This window comes from Molossus molossus, unplaced genomic scaffold (genome assembly GCF_014108415.1).
Source record: "Molossus molossus isolate mMolMol1 unplaced genomic scaffold, mMolMol1.p scaffold_m16_p_9, whole genome shotgun sequence".
Taxonomy (NCBI): Eukaryota; Metazoa; Chordata; class Mammalia; order Chiroptera; family Molossidae; genus Molossus; species Molossus molossus.
This window is the reverse complement of record NW_023425403.1, coordinates 4,676,269-4,691,691: the sequence shown is the minus strand read 5'-3', so window position 1 is coordinate 4,691,691 and position 15,423 is coordinate 4,676,269.

The following is a 15,423-nucleotide window of genomic DNA, read 5'->3' as shown; positions in this document are numbered from 1 at the left end:
GGCTTTCCCGCTTCGCTCTCAGCCCAGTGGGAATAGTTCTGCTTTCGACAGCAGCATCTGGGGACATTTTTTACTGTTGCAATGGGTGCTCCTGGCACCCAGTGCATAGGGACCATGGGTGCTACCAAACTTACTGCAATGCACCAGCACTGCTGCCCCCCAGCCCAACATGCCCACGTGCCAGAGCATCACCTCCTTTCCTCCCTTCCCTCCCTCCCTCCCTCCCTCCCTCCCTCCTTCCTTCCTTCCTTCCTTCCTTCCTTCCTTCCTTCCTTCCTTCCTTCCTTTTCCTTTTGTCCTCCATTCTTCCTCTCTCTCTCTCTCACACATGCAGACACACACAACTACATTGTAAACACATTGCTCCTTGACCCTTTATCCCCCTCTAACTATTCTTATGTTTCTTTCCTTTTTCTCAGCAAACTTTTTGAAGAAAAAAGAAAGACCAAAATCCATTGTTCTCAGTTGATTTTATCTCAACCGTTGAAGGCACCTGGCTTCACCGAGATTATTGTTCTAACAAAGTTCACAAGTGACCCAATGTTGCCAAATCCTAAAGCCAGTCTGCAGTTCAGCTCAGAGTAGTTCTCTGAGGCATCTGGCCTTGCTTTGTTCTTTTTTTACAACTCCCTCTTTAAAATTCTTTTCTTTTATGTCCTCGCATTTCTAGATCTTGGAATGATAACTTTCTCACTCTCCTTTTGATTGCTCCACAGTTTTGTTTTTGGTGTAATGACATTCCTATTCCTCTGCCTCTGTCACAGTCTTTTCTTCTAAGGCTATATTTTCTATTTGAAGCATATTGTGTTCACCACCTTAACGCCGATGGCGGTAAATATACAACTTTAACAAAACAATTCTATGAAACTCCAGCAATTACAACCAATCATCTGTTAGGGTTCCATTTCACATGTCCCCCAAGGCACTTCAAATTTTATACATGAAAAGTGAACTATGTTTACACTTGATAATCATGTTCATTTTCTGTCTTCCCATCAGATGACAAGCATCATTATCCACCCACTCTCCTAAGCAAGAAACCCTACACCTGGACGTCCCCTGCCGACCATCCCTGTCACTCCACACAATCCAAGCAGGTCAAGTCCTTAAACCCGTACCACCAATCCCTCAGACATGTCCTCTTCCACTCTGTCACTCAGGATTCAAAAATGTCACTGCCGGTGTCTTGCTTTAGGCCCCTGTTATCTGTCACTGGGATACTGTAACACCTGCTCATCGGGGTGCCTACCTGTAGCCTCTCTCTGTGGCCCCAGGGGGCCCTTGCAAAGCCTGCAATGGGTCTTCATTGCCTGAGGCAGACTCGGTTGTTTTCCAAATGTCACCGTCCGGCCCCTGCCTGCTCTGAAGCCTCATACCTTCCACTTTGCTGTTTGTCCTTCATGTTCCAGCAACACCCGCTGTTCCTGATTCCCCACAATCGTCTGGTTCTCACCTGCTACCTTTGGAAAAGTCTTAACCTTGGCGCAGAAATCAGCGGGCATGTCGCATCCCGCGAAGTTCTGCTCTGCTTTCCAGACCTGGGTGGGCTGCGCTCTAGCCCCCTCCCCCGCCCCCGAGAATGAGCTCTCTCCCCACCTCGTCGCCCTCCTGCTTCGAACTGGCTTCCGATGTCCCAGCTGTCATGTTGTGCTGCAGTTCAAGGCACACTTTTGCTTCTCCTGCTACACACGGCTTGTTCAGGAAGGGTCTGTGTCCAGCGGTCAGTGGCGCAACCTCAGAGCACACGCAGGACTCGGCACTGGACGCATGTCTGTGCAGGAGGAAGGAAAAGGGGGTAAGGAACACGCAGCTCTCACGTGTTTGCGAGAAAGCTGCGGAACACAGTGCAACAGCTCTTCAAAACGTATCTTTATTGTCGGAAGTATTACAGATGCCTCCTTTTGTGTTCCCTCCTCCCTGCTCCCTCCTGCCCCTTCACCACTCGGTTGTCTGTGTCCACAGGCTGTGCAGGTAAGTTCTTTGGTTTATCGCTTCCCACCCCCCCCCCTTCCCTCTACGATTCGGCAGTCTGTCTGTCCCCTGCTTCCCTGTCTCTGGATCCATTTTGTTGGTCAGTTTACTTCGTTCACCGTCTAGCAGTGTTCACCTCCACATCCGAAGCTTTGAGGGAATGTCTGCACGCCCTGGGGGGCCCTGGGGGTGTCTGGGGAGGCCCTGGGGGGCCCTGGGCTACAGCGAGCTGGTGGAACTGGCAGGTGGGTTCAGGCAGAGGCAGGCGATGACGGCCCTGCTGCTGCTAGTTCGAGGCGACGCCCCCCCGGGAACCAGCTCCGAATGCCCGCAGCACGAGGCTTCCCTTTCTCCCGGGTGTGGCCACGGGCACTGTCCTTGCTCACTCCGGGTTCTCAGGAACAAGAACCAAGTTTGCCCAGCGTGTTCCAAGGAGCCCCTGAGGCGCCGGAAGCAGCGGGTCTCCGGCCCTGCAGCCCACGTGGCCTGCGTGTCTTCTGACGGGGAGTAGACACGAGCACCTGGAGAGCTTCCAGAAAGTTCCTGGCCAGCAATCCCTGTGCATCTTCACCCCCCGTTCCCTCGCGGAACCTTCCGCGTGCTCCATCCGTGACCTCGTGTGAGCGTGTTCTCTGGCACGGGCTTTGAGAACGATGCTCAGAGCGCCCTTTAAGAAGCACCCACCATCCCCATCCCCCATCCTTAGCCATCCACCTGCTCTGCTTCCTTGGCTCATGTGGGGGTGGGGGAGGGGGTGCCAGGCATCTGGATGTGTGTTCTTCCAAGAATCTCACCCCCTGAATTCCATTTATTGAAAATAGTTTTACTGAAATTCAAATTAAATGTGTTTAATTAGAGTGGAAATTGTCCCACGCTTCAAAGTAATCTGATATCTCTTTTTTGTAATATATTGTGGAACCGAGTGATACTATTATTTTGCTATAAGAATCGGCAGGCAAAGGGCGGTCCCTGGTCACATAGAAGGTCTCTCATCAAGCCAATTATCTGCAAGTGAATAAAACGCCGAAGGATCCAGTTTCACAATTCGGTAGTGTGACAGCCAGCTTCTCTGTCTCATCGGGCATACGTACCAAGAAGTATTCCTGGAGCCTAAAGGAACGTCAAGATCACTTAAGTCAGCCACTTAATTTACCAGTGAGGAGTTCGAGGCCCAGAAAACATCATCCATTATTCGTAGACAGTCTTAGAGGGTCAAAAACAGCTGGTGATTGCCTGGCTGGTGGGGCTCAGTGGTTGAGCATGGATCCTGCACCAAGAAGTCGCCAGTTCGATTCCCAGTCAGGGCACATGCCCAGGTTGTGGGCCTGATCCCCAGTGGGGGGCGTGCAGGAGGCGGCCAACCCATGTTCTCTCTCATCGATGTTTCTCTCTCTCTCTCTCTCTCCCTTCCTCTCTCTCTACAATCAATAAAGAAAAAAACATTTTTTTTAAAGAAAGAAAGAAAACAGCTGGTGATTTCCATCCGGGGGTTGTTCCTCCATCTACTTCCTCCTAATGCGTGTAAGTCAAGGAACCGGGCTCGGGGCTGGACTCTAGTAAAATGCACATTGACGTCAACCTGACCACTTTCACGTTGCTTATAAAAGGCTGTCACGTGTATTATCGCATCTGACAGTCCCGTGTGTCCACGAGGTGAGTTGTCTGTCCTTGTTCCTTGTTACCAAGAATGACAACACAGCCCTAAGTGGAAAGTGCTGTCCCCGGGAGACGATGCCTCGTGAAATGTAGAGGAAGTTGATTGTGCCTTCCTGGGGCAGATCAGGGGTAATTCCACAGACAAGGAGGAGGGAGGTCCGCTTCCATGGAAACACGGTTCTGAGAAGGGTGTGGCAAACCCGAGGTCCTGTTAGCCAATTTCCTGCCTGCGCAGTGCAGGCAGAAGTCCAAAGTCTTCGTGGCTAAAAATACACATTTTCAGAAATCCAAAGTTTCATTTGAATCAAATGTAATGTAAGAGACAGGCAGCCTGGTACACAGGGAGCTCTCGGCCAAGCGCTCCCTCGATCTCAAACGAATGCAAGGTTGGAGCCGTCTCCAAACAGCTCCCACGCACTGGGACCCGGGTCTCGCCGGCAGCGAACAGAGGGCCTCGTGCAAGGTGAATCAGAAAGCGGTCCCCTGAGGACAGCACCCCGGTTCACGGGAACCAGGGCACCACGTGTACACATGTGGGGCCTCTTTGCAAACAGACACAAATATCAAGCAGAAGCCAGCATCCTTCCAAGATGGGGCTTTGTGGACAGAGCACTAACTGATAGAGAAGGACACTGGACTGTTCTCGTGCAAGTGGTCACTTTTTCTGAAAACTGGCCCATTTGTTGAGAAGCTCGTGGCAGGGTTACCATAAATTCAGGGGGGCCCACCCCAGTTCCAGTCACTACACCATACCTTCGACCTCTGCCCACACCATTCTGAAGCTAACCAAGCATGAAGCTAATCATGCTGTCATTTAAAATAGGAGCTGAACAGAATGGACATACAAAAATAATAAAAGAAAATAAAAAGCAATGACTGAGAGCTCCTGGGCAGACTTTGGGACAATGAGACAGGGAGACTAGGGAAGAATAACAAGTCTTGAACATGAGTTACTACCGTGCCCTGGGCCGGGGTGCGTGATTCATGAAGCAGCCAGCACATCTGACGAGGTACGAATTCCTTCCCGCTCTGTCACCGCACCCCACTCACCCCTGGCTCTCAGCCCTCCTCCCCCTCCAGTTCCAGAAGGAACAGCGCAGCAGGCCAGGGGCACAGGAGTTTGCCCCTCAAACCGGTGTGGTGTCGAAGGGAACAATCAGGATGGATCCACCTTATTTTTAAATGTCTTTGAAGATCTTCAGTTCTACCCGTGATTAAACATTGTTGAGCTTCTGATGGCCTGTCTCTCTACTGAACATGGAAATAGTAACATAAACATGGTCCCCACTTTCAAGGAGTGCATTTAACATGTTCAAGGACAGTGAAAAGTATGGACCATTGACAAACATGCCCATTTAAAATTCCTTCATCCTGCAACGGCAGGTAGTAGAAAAAAGACAGCTCAAACACATATTAAATATGAGACATCACTCATATCCATCCACTCATTTGTGACTCGGGGGACATGTGGACAGTTTTCCGAGGGTTGTCAGACGTCCCGGTGAAGGCACATGTCCGCCGTGCACAGCGATGGCCGGCTGGGTCACTCACCTTGTACGACATTCCCTCCTTCCCAGCTTCAGTCCTCGGGCCCCTCGCTTCTGCCCCGGGAGCGTGCTCTGTATGAAGGACCTGCTGACACACTGCATCTCCGGTCAGCCTCTGGGGACGCCCAGGTGGAAGTTCCCCCATTGCCTGAGTTGTTTAATGTTAAACGCAGCTAACAGTTTTCATATTTTCTTCAGGAGTCCTTCTTTTAGACACATAATTTTAGGAGCTTAGCAAAGATTTCAGCCAAAGATTAATGACTATCTTCTACAAAGTTTTCCCTTTAATTGATACCTTTGTTACACAAAGCAAGATCTAAGCATTGATGGAAAACGAGAGGGAGAGAGAGAGAGAGAAAGGGAGGGAGGGAGGGAAGGAGGGAGGGAGGGAGGGAGGGAGGAAGTCAAAACAGATTTGTGAACTCCTTGACAGAATCTGAGAATCTACAGCATTTTTGAGAGATCATTTCCCAACATTCACTTTTCCCATAACAAAAATTTCCAAGACGTTACCTACAAATATGCTTTATTTGCTTTTGTTTTCTCTTTTCCCATCTACCATTCTTCTTCCTGGTCACCGTGTGGGAAACACTGCAGAGCATCGGGCTGGTGCAGAGGGAGACGGTTGGGGTCAGAGTCGGTCTGAGGGCTGGCCCACATCACCATTGGGGAGCAACCGGCAGAGATTGTCTTAGAGGTCATGCCAGAGCTAAAATAAGATTTTATTTTGTGTTTGGTTTTTTTTAGAACACTCTTAATTGGAACATACTGTATATATCCCACCAATTCAATTTTTTACCTGTCATTCATGGAAACTATACATATTTATGTATTCCCTTAAAAAGTGGCATGAAGCCCTGGCCAGTTTGGCTCAGCGGTTAGAGCGTCGGCCTGCGGTCCGGAGAGACCCGGGTTCGGTTCCCGCTAAGGGCACGTACTTCGGTTGCAGTTTGTCCCCGGCCCTGGTTGGTCGTGCGGGTGGCAGCCACTCGATGTGTCCCTTCACGTCGATGTTTCTCTCTCTCTCTCCCTTCCTCTCTCTCCCTCCCACTCTATCTGTACAAAAAATGGAAAAATATCCTCGGGTGAGGAAGAAAAAAAAAAAGAAAGAAAAAGTGGCATGAATATGCCATGGCGCAGTGGTGCTGCCTCTCACTAGTCAGGTCCCCACGGAGGGTACTTCAGTCTCTCCGGGTACACATCCCTTACTTCCGGGAAGGGAATGAGGAGTGACTGGTAGTCAAAGGAGGATTAACCTGCATCTGTACATTGAATGTCCTATAAAGAGAATATATTTGTCTGTTGCTTGAGAAAGTTAGAAGTGATACTTTTTGCCCTGGCCGGTTTGGCTCAGCGGTTAGAGCGTCGGCCTGCGGTCCGGAGAGACCCGGGGTTCGGTTCCCACTAAGGGCACGTACCTCGGCTGCAGTTTGTCCCCGGCCCTGGGTGGTTGTGCGGGTGGCAGCCACTCAATGTGTTCCTTTCACATCGATGTTTCTCTCTCTCTCTGTTCCTTTCTCTCCCTCCCACTCTACCTGAACAAAAAAATGGAAAAATGTCCTTGGGTGAGGATAAAAAAAAAAAAAAAAAGTGATACTTTTACAAAACTCGGATGTCTTCGTTTCCGCAAACGGCAGGTCAGCAGGCAGAGGTCTTTCCTGCTTGTGCGCACTCTATGGATTGCCTGCTGAGCTTTGTGTCGTCCCTCTCTTTCTACTCAGCGTCTGTGTCCTGCTTCTCAGTTAATAATGTCCACCAGTGGTCACTGGCACCAAGTCAACACCGATAGGGATCCCCAACTTGGGGTGCAGCGAGGAAGGAAACAAGCAGCTTGGTGGTGATGCACCCCTGGGAAAGGAGCCCAGCCACGAGGCGGCCCCCAGGCCCCTCCCCAGCTCTGCAGCCTGCTCTGCCTCGCTCTGCTTCACTCCTCAGCACCTGCTCTGCCCTGGAGGCATCTCCCCTGTTTCTGCTCCGCCAGGGAAGCACAGCCCCCAGTTTTCAGTGGAAAACTGCTCTCTGAGCCAGAGGGGAGCTGGCTTATATAGACAGATGCCCACCACTGTCCTGATTGATCCATGCTCATGCAAATGAGGACTCCAAATCCTCACAATTTGATTGGTCCAAAAACTACCACTCTAAATGGTCCGAATGGAGCCGCTCTGGTTGGTTGGAGCTGTGCAGCTCGGATTCGATGGGGAAACCTCGGTCCTACTGGTTGAAATAGAGGTTCGAGGACTCCCTTATCGGGGCCCTGCAGAGGGCGGGGACACAGAGGCGGGCAGTTCCGAGAGGCAGGAGTCCAGGGCAGCTTCTCTACGAGGTGCAGTTGGTGTGAGAGGCCCTTGTGCAGACACGGCTGCTGGGCTCTGTTTTATTTATTTATTCATTTACTTACTTTTTTCTTTGAGCCCAGTTAGCCACCCAGAGCCCTTCTTAGCAGGGGCTTGTTTTTTTCCCCTCAGGATTCAGAGTTATGATCTGATTTTAAGAATGTGAACCGTTAACCAGCATTGCCTCTGCCTGCCTTTGTTTTGCTTATTCCCCCGATGTCTCTAGTTTCCTACCCTCTTCCGCAGTCTGCTTCGGCCTTCTGGGGTTGCTGGTCTGCAATCGCACTCCCACACTCCCTTCCCGGATGGCTCCCCATTCAGCTCTGGCCTTTGAAAGCCCGGTCAGGAGAGCAGAGAAGTTTCTGCGTCGGGCCCACAGTGGAGGCCATTGCTGGCAGCTGCCACGGGTGGTGTGGCTGCAGGGAAGGGCCACCTGCGGCCCAGCAGCCCCGGGCAGCAGCAGGCGCCTCTGAGGCGTCCTCTGCTCTGGAAGGGACAGCGTCTCCAGAGAAAGCGCAGGAGTTAGACTTGGAGCTTTGGCTCAGGAGCACGAGCAGGGTCCTGGTCTCCCCACGTGGCCCCCTCCATGCACTGCACCCCACTTCCCTCCCTTACTGCTCCAGTCCTGGCAAGTCCTCTCTGGCCAACCCCCTTCGACTTCAAATGTACACAGGATTTGGTCTTGCTGACCGGACACAAGCTGACGCATCACGTTGGGGTGACGCAACATCCCAGAAGTCTTTGGTGTAGAAGTATTTGCTCAAATACACAATGTTCTCTATGTCCCACTTCAAGGCTGATGCAGGCAAAGAAGTATTTGCTCAAATACACAATGTTCTCTATGTCCGACTTCAAGGCTGATGTAGGCAAGGAACAATACCTTCTCACTTCCCAGCATCTGCAATACAACACGAGGTTGACTGGCTCGCAGAAGGTAACCCTCTGGCCCTCGGAGCAGACTCCTGTTATAAATGTACACGGTGATCAGTGTGCCTCCCAGTAAAATACAAACCAGCAGACGTCAAGTAGAAGTTTAGGTCCATCACCCCCGTGCTGATTTTTGTTTGTTTGTTTCGGTTAATCCTCACCCGGAGATATGTTTCCATTGATTTTGAGAGAGAGTGGAAGGAAGAGAGAGACAAACATCGATGTGAAATGTGAGAGAGATTCATCGGTCGGTTGCCTCCCACACAACCCCAACCAGGGCCTGGATGGAACCTGTAACCCAGGTACGTGCCCTTCACCAGGAATCGAACCTGTGACCCTTCGATCCCAGGGCTGACGCTCTAACCACTGAACCAGACTAGCCAAGGCATCCATGAGCTTTTTATGCCCATGAAGCGAAACACCCAAGTGTTTGGAAGTGCCCAGGTGACGGACGGAAACTTCCCAGGTAGCTTGACATCATGTGTTCACAGCTTCTGAAGGGACCCAGCGAATTTCAACAGTTTTACCAGCTGTGTGTGAGCCAACAGCGTTAGCCAACGAGAACACAAGCCTCCAGCATCCTGTTCTCACCGCGTGGGTCTCCATGGCAATCAGCCTGTGATAATGCTTTTAGGGAGGACATCGACGAGTCCTCTGTGGTTTCAGAGACAAGAGGTCAGCATCCCATACTGTCAGGATCCCATGGCACCCACAGTAGACAAATAAAGAATGCTCCGAATACATACATTAACATGCCACAGTTAATATTTCTGCACAGTTTGTTTTCTCAGCAGTATTTTGCTATCTAGGGACAAAAAATGTGTTTTTCTTTACAAGTGAGACATGATTGATGCTTTACTGGGAAAGACTTTTCATAACCGAACAGATGTCTCCTGACAAGAAAGTTATTGGTACAAGCAAACTACATTATTGCAATAATGTTAAGGTTCAGACTTAAGCAAAAGATAGCAGAGTGCGGGGGAGGTGGCGCGGGACAGAGCAGGTTTGAGCCGAGCTACAGCGCGGGCCGCTGACATCCTTGCCCCCGTGGGGGTGCTGCGTGGTGTCCCCGGGGCGCGGGGCTCTCCTGAGGGCCCTGAGCGCACCTGGAGGGGCCGTCTCTGCACGTGCTCCGTGTCCGTGCGGGCAGCAGGCGCTTCTGTCAGTCCAAAACCTCTCCCCTCAGTACATCAACGTGTTTTCGTGTGCAAAATAAGGGTGATGTTCCTCAAGTGCCATCATGGCAGATTCACGGAGAGAACCACGCAACCGATAGGATATTGACTCCCTCGGAATTCGAGTCCAGCGTCAATTTAACATTACTGTTTTTTCTTTCTTCTTCTTCTTCTTTTTTTTTTTTTTTTTTTGGTACGTGCCCCTTAGCGGGAACCGAACCCGGGACTCTGGTCCACAGGCCGACGCTCCAACCGCTGAGCCAAACCAGCCAGGGCTGACTATACTGTTTCATCATTATCAGCAACTTGTACAGGACACACATCCAGTGGAATTGAGAGGACAGGTCTTCGGACTCACGGGCTTTCTGGAGGAAGGTGAGGAGAAGGAGGCAACAGCTGTACGTCTCCGTAAGTGGAAGGACTTACACACTCAAAACAATTCAAGAGCTCAGCATGTAGGGTGAGAGCGAAAGTAAGAGACACTCGTGGGTCTACTTCAAAGGTTTGATTACACGGTTGCATTGAAATCTGCTTTTGTTCAACTCAGCAGAGGCAACTATTACGATCCTTACTACATGGCAACAGTTCCATCCAGGTAGGTCTCTCTGCGTGTAGGTCTAGTAGAAAAGATGCTGATGTTTTCTAGTACATTCAAAGTGAAGCATTCCTTGGGCGGCTAACTGCTCTCAGAATGTTTGTCACCAAGCTAACAGCGTTCCCCTGCTGCCTCTTAGGTGTACCCTCTGGATCTGCCCAGCAGAAACTAGCTGTCCCTGATTTCTACAGTCCAGGCCGGTTGTTATAGGGCTGCTCTTCCTTGGTTGCTCACCCCACTCAGTATTGTTGAGGTTGCCGTTTAGGAAAACTGGAAAGCATTCCTCTCCGAACCCGGCTTGCAGTCAGCCCCTCTCTCGTCACACATCAGTGCTCCAGAGCACCCCGCCCTCCCCCACCCTCTGCAGCTGTTCCGCCAGGAACCCGCCACCAGAGCGCCTCCGTGATGCTTCCGTGGTCTCGTCTCGAGCGCAGTACCAGTTGGAAATCGTTTATGCCGAGACAAATAAAAGTACACCCAGAAATGCTCTACTTGGGGTTTTGTCCATCAAAACCATGCTGTCACTTAGTAGCATAAGCGCGTTCAGTACCAACAGACCTGCAGTTGTCCGGGAAACCGTGTCGATATCTTAGGCACCCAAGAAAGCGTTGGGAGCCCATGATGGGTCTTTCCACCTCCCAGTTTATTCACGCACATTTTAACAGACTTTGATGATAAATTTGGGTCTGTGTACATCAAAAAAGGTTGCAGGTTTGACTTCAGATCAGACCACGTACCTAGGTTGTGGGTTCGATCCCCGACTGGGGTGCATATGGGAGGAAACCAATTGATGTTTCTCTCATGCGTTGATGTCTCTCTCTCTCTCTCTCTCTCTCTCTCTCTCTCTCTCTCTTTCTCTCTGTCTCTCTCTCCCTTCCTCTCTCTCTCTCTCAAATCAATCTTTGGGTGAAGATTTATAATAAATAATCAAATAAATGTGGGCTTGGCTTTTTTTGTCTGAAAAACTGGTCTTGTGACTGGTTTCTCTAATTAACAAATACATTTTAAAATTTTTATTATTTGTCCTGCCAGTGTGGCTCAGTGGTTGAGCCTCAATCCTACACCAAGAGGTCACTGGTTCGATTCCAGATCAGGGCACATGCCCAGATCGTGGGCCCGATCCCCAGTGCGGGGCATGCAGGAGGCGGCCAATGTTCCCTCTCATCGATGTTTCTATCTCTCTCTCCTTCTCTCTTGCTGTCTTTCTAAAAATCAATAAAGAAAAAGAAAATGAAATGTGTAAATTATTTTCATGGACATGGACTATCAATACATACAGATTCCGAAAATCCCCAAAGGACTCGTGACAACAATCATAGTATCTCGACTCACCGCGTTTTTCCCAGAGGGTGTTAATATGTTACCCACTGAGGTACGGACACAGTGACGGACTGTTCCCTGCAGATGCCCTCCTGTGCGGCGAGGTTGGAAGTTGCTTGTGAATGTAAAACAAGAAAACTATGCATTCAAAGACCGGAAGCATCAACCGAATGTGCTGAATTAATCAGGTCCCACCGCCAAGCATTGTTCTTGTCCTTCGTGTGATCTCCAAGTCCAGCTTCGGGTATAACGGTGACCTCAGCACAGTGAGCGCAACTTCGTTAAGGGAAGTGAACATACAGTCGGGGATTTCCCTGAACCGTGGGGGGATATTAAATGGTGTGAAGGAAACGGAATCTTAGGTGGTTGGATTTATTCTTTACAAATTGCTCTTGAAGCCGAGAGGAGGCTTCTCGTGAGAAAGTGTGGGCGCCGGGCTTCTCTGCGCGGAGAGGCGGGCGGGTCAGGGCGCAGGGCCGAGCGCAGGACCGAGCTGGCCCGCGGCCATTCCCAGGGTAACACGCCCACTCTGGCAGCTGCGTCTCTCCAGAGCGCTTTAAATTCGTGTGAAAATGTGTTCGCATACGTTTCGTATTGGAGGCGAGCTCTGAGCAATTGCATCCACAGAGATGGAGGATCTGAAAGGGGTCCTCAGGCCACTGGACCCTGGGAGGTCAGAGGAGCACAGAGAAGAACGAGGAGATGTGGGACAGGGTCCTTCTCCGAGTCACAGTGACTGGGTGAAGGACAAGTTCCCCGGGAAGAAGACACGGGAACGCCTGTCGGAATCACACGGTGCACCGTCCTGCGAGGGGTACCGTGCCGTGCCTCGTACAGCTTTGCAGACATCCATACAGTTCCTTGCTTCAAGAACCCTAGGACCACCTGTCCAGATCAGTTCTGCCTGTCACTGCGTAACTTCGTGTCTTTGGGAGCATCTTTGGTGACTGGGACAGATTTTAATTCGATTTTAAAAATCAATATTGGACTTCTTAAAGTCAAATTTAAAAGTCTGTCTTTTCCTAAATACTTGAAGTATCAACCAGTAAATTATTGTATTCTATTCAGTGATCTGGTGAATTTTAACAAGCACGAAGAGAGACATTTGAGTAAACATGTTTAATTGCAGCTCTCAGTTTATTGACTTTGATCTCCTTTTGACATACTTCAAATGCCTCTTAGAAACAAAACCTTTTAAGTACATAAGCATTATAAATCTAAGAGGAAATTTGACGTAAAAGTACTGTGAGCACCAAGTTATCCTAAATTTTTAACATGTTTATGAACAATATAATTTTCCCATGCTTCCTGACAAAATCACGAGTCTAAATCAACCGCTCAATTATATCGTAAATTAGGACGTAAGTCAAATCTCCTACATTTTCTAAAATGCCAAATTCTGTTTCAAATACTTACATAGTATATACACCCAGATAATGCTTCGAATTGATTTTATTATTTCCATACTTGTACCCAGCTGCAGTGAAGCTGTATGCCCACTGTGTGAATTGGTGAACACACAGGGTTGATGTTCAGCTGGAATTCACAGATGCAGGAGCAATTATTCTTCATACTTAGCATCTGTTCTCACACTGCCAGCATTCATTCTGAGCAGTCGGTTCCAGTGTTGTGGGAAACCAAGTCTCCAGATCCAAATGCCACTGATCTGGGGCATGTGCCAATTTCTGTGGTGTAAATACTAACCAATGGGCTATTTCGAAATGCCAAGGAGTTAGTGACTGGCTGGCAGAATTCCTGACTATTGAGCAATTACTGACCCTCACAATCCAGTGTAGTTAGGTTTCAACACAAAGCGGTTGTTCCTTATGCTGCATTATTGTTTAAATATCTTGAATATTACTTCTGGGTAGAGTCTCGGTTGTACAACAAAGACACTTGAGAACATATTTGTATGTAACATAACTCTAGGATCTACATTTAGTTCTTTGATTGTAAGCTGCTAAGATCACTCAAATAACAGTGATTGTTCTACTCAGGACCTTAGCCCCCAAATGTGCAAAACCAGGGAAGTAGCATCATCGAGTGAATGTCAGCTTCAAGCTTCTCTTGGGCTTTGTAGACCCAACTCATCCAGAATCTTCCTTAGTGTGTATAAAGATCCATCATACAACGGAATTCACATTTGTCATATTCCTACTGAACGTGGCAGTAGCAACATCAATTGTTCCAGTCCGTGCCCCTGTTCCTGGTGTCCCATACTGTAGGATGCATTTTCTCTGTTTTGAATGGTGTCTTCCGCCAGTGACTCTGGCTTGAGAAAGGTGGAGGGTGACTAGGACATCCTCGCTCTCTCTCGGGGACTGTTGGCCCTGACGGACCTGAGGACTTGCAGTACTAGGAATGTCCAGGCCGGGGCCCTGCTGTGTCCAGCCCCACACCCTCCCAGCTGTACGTGGTGTGTTGTGAGCAGAGGGCCTGTGCTGTGACAATTGTTGAGGTAACAGCACTTCTGTGAAGCGATTTGCACGGCGAATGAGGTATTCTCTTGAGGGCTTCTACGTTGAAAGTACACAGTGCCCTCCACTCAACATACACAAAAATGTCGACCAAGGCCGCCTGCTCATCAATACAAATTATTTCATTCTCCATGAAAATCTAGACATCAGGTCCCACGGATCTAAGAAGAACAATCTTAACATTAATACGTGTGTGTGAGCAGGTATCTTTCAATTTCCTGCTTATCTACTACTTTCTATCACTGAATATACATATTCCCACATGTGAAACTTGCCTGTCCCGTCACAAACGAACGGTATGTGTATGTACGTATCTGATGCCAGATTTGCAGAGAAAGGCAAAATTCCAGAGAAACACAGAACATTCTTAAAGAAAATGAAGGGCCCTGTTTTAGTATTCAGAAACTGAAATTGGGGTGCTTTCTTTCTCTGAGAGTCTTACATGGTGTTTTCACCTTTATCCGTGGATTCTGCGTGGCTAATATCATCCAGGATGTCCAAAGAGTGAAGATATCAAACTGGTTTCAGCTCAAACAAGTTCAATAGTTGACCAAGAACTACAAATGTCTTTCTTCGGGAATGCAATGTGACTCAATTCCTACATTTGAAACAAATTCAAAAACTCATCTCCCTCAGAATTGCTTTCTTCCCCGACGTCAGACCTATGACATAGCCACAGAACGGGTCAGATTCAGAGGAAATAGGGTCCTGGACCCTGGCACACCTGTCGACTTGAGGTACAGGCACCCAGGCCTCAGGCGGTCCTTCTAGAGCAGGGCGGGGCTTGGGGGTGGGCAGTGTTGGGAAGTCGGTCAGCCCTGACTGTGAAGCGTCGTCCAGAGACACAAACAGCCACGTGGGTCATCTCTTTCCCAGTCTCGACACAGACAGAAAGGATGCTGAGTGAACGATCTGATGCTCTGATCACACAGCGATGCCTGTCTTAGCTCACAGTTCGTAAGTATCAGACAGGAAGTGAACAAGTGTCAGACGACGACTGTGTACGCTTACAGACCACACCATCATGGCAGACATTCTACTGCTGAGTAACACCCACCTGGTAGCCTGTATTTCCCTCGTATATGTGCACGATCCGCATATCTGCGAAGGAGGAAATCGAGACTCAGGAAAGAAATGAATGCAGGTTAAGGCCGATCCAGCAGCACCAGGGAGCTGGGCTGGCCCTGAACCGAGGTCAGGAGGACAGGGCTTCGAGGCGACTGTCTAATAAGTGACCGTGTCACTCGGAGGAAAAGAAAAAGACTGTATGGCGCACACTGGGCCAGCCCTGGGCAGGATGCTCTGCCTGTTATGTGAGTTACATGAATCACGGTTACATGTCTGATAGCCGAGGAAAACTCACATAGCTGTTGCCTGTCTCGGAAGAGAATCGATGAGCAGATTTCTCAGCCAGTATAAGTC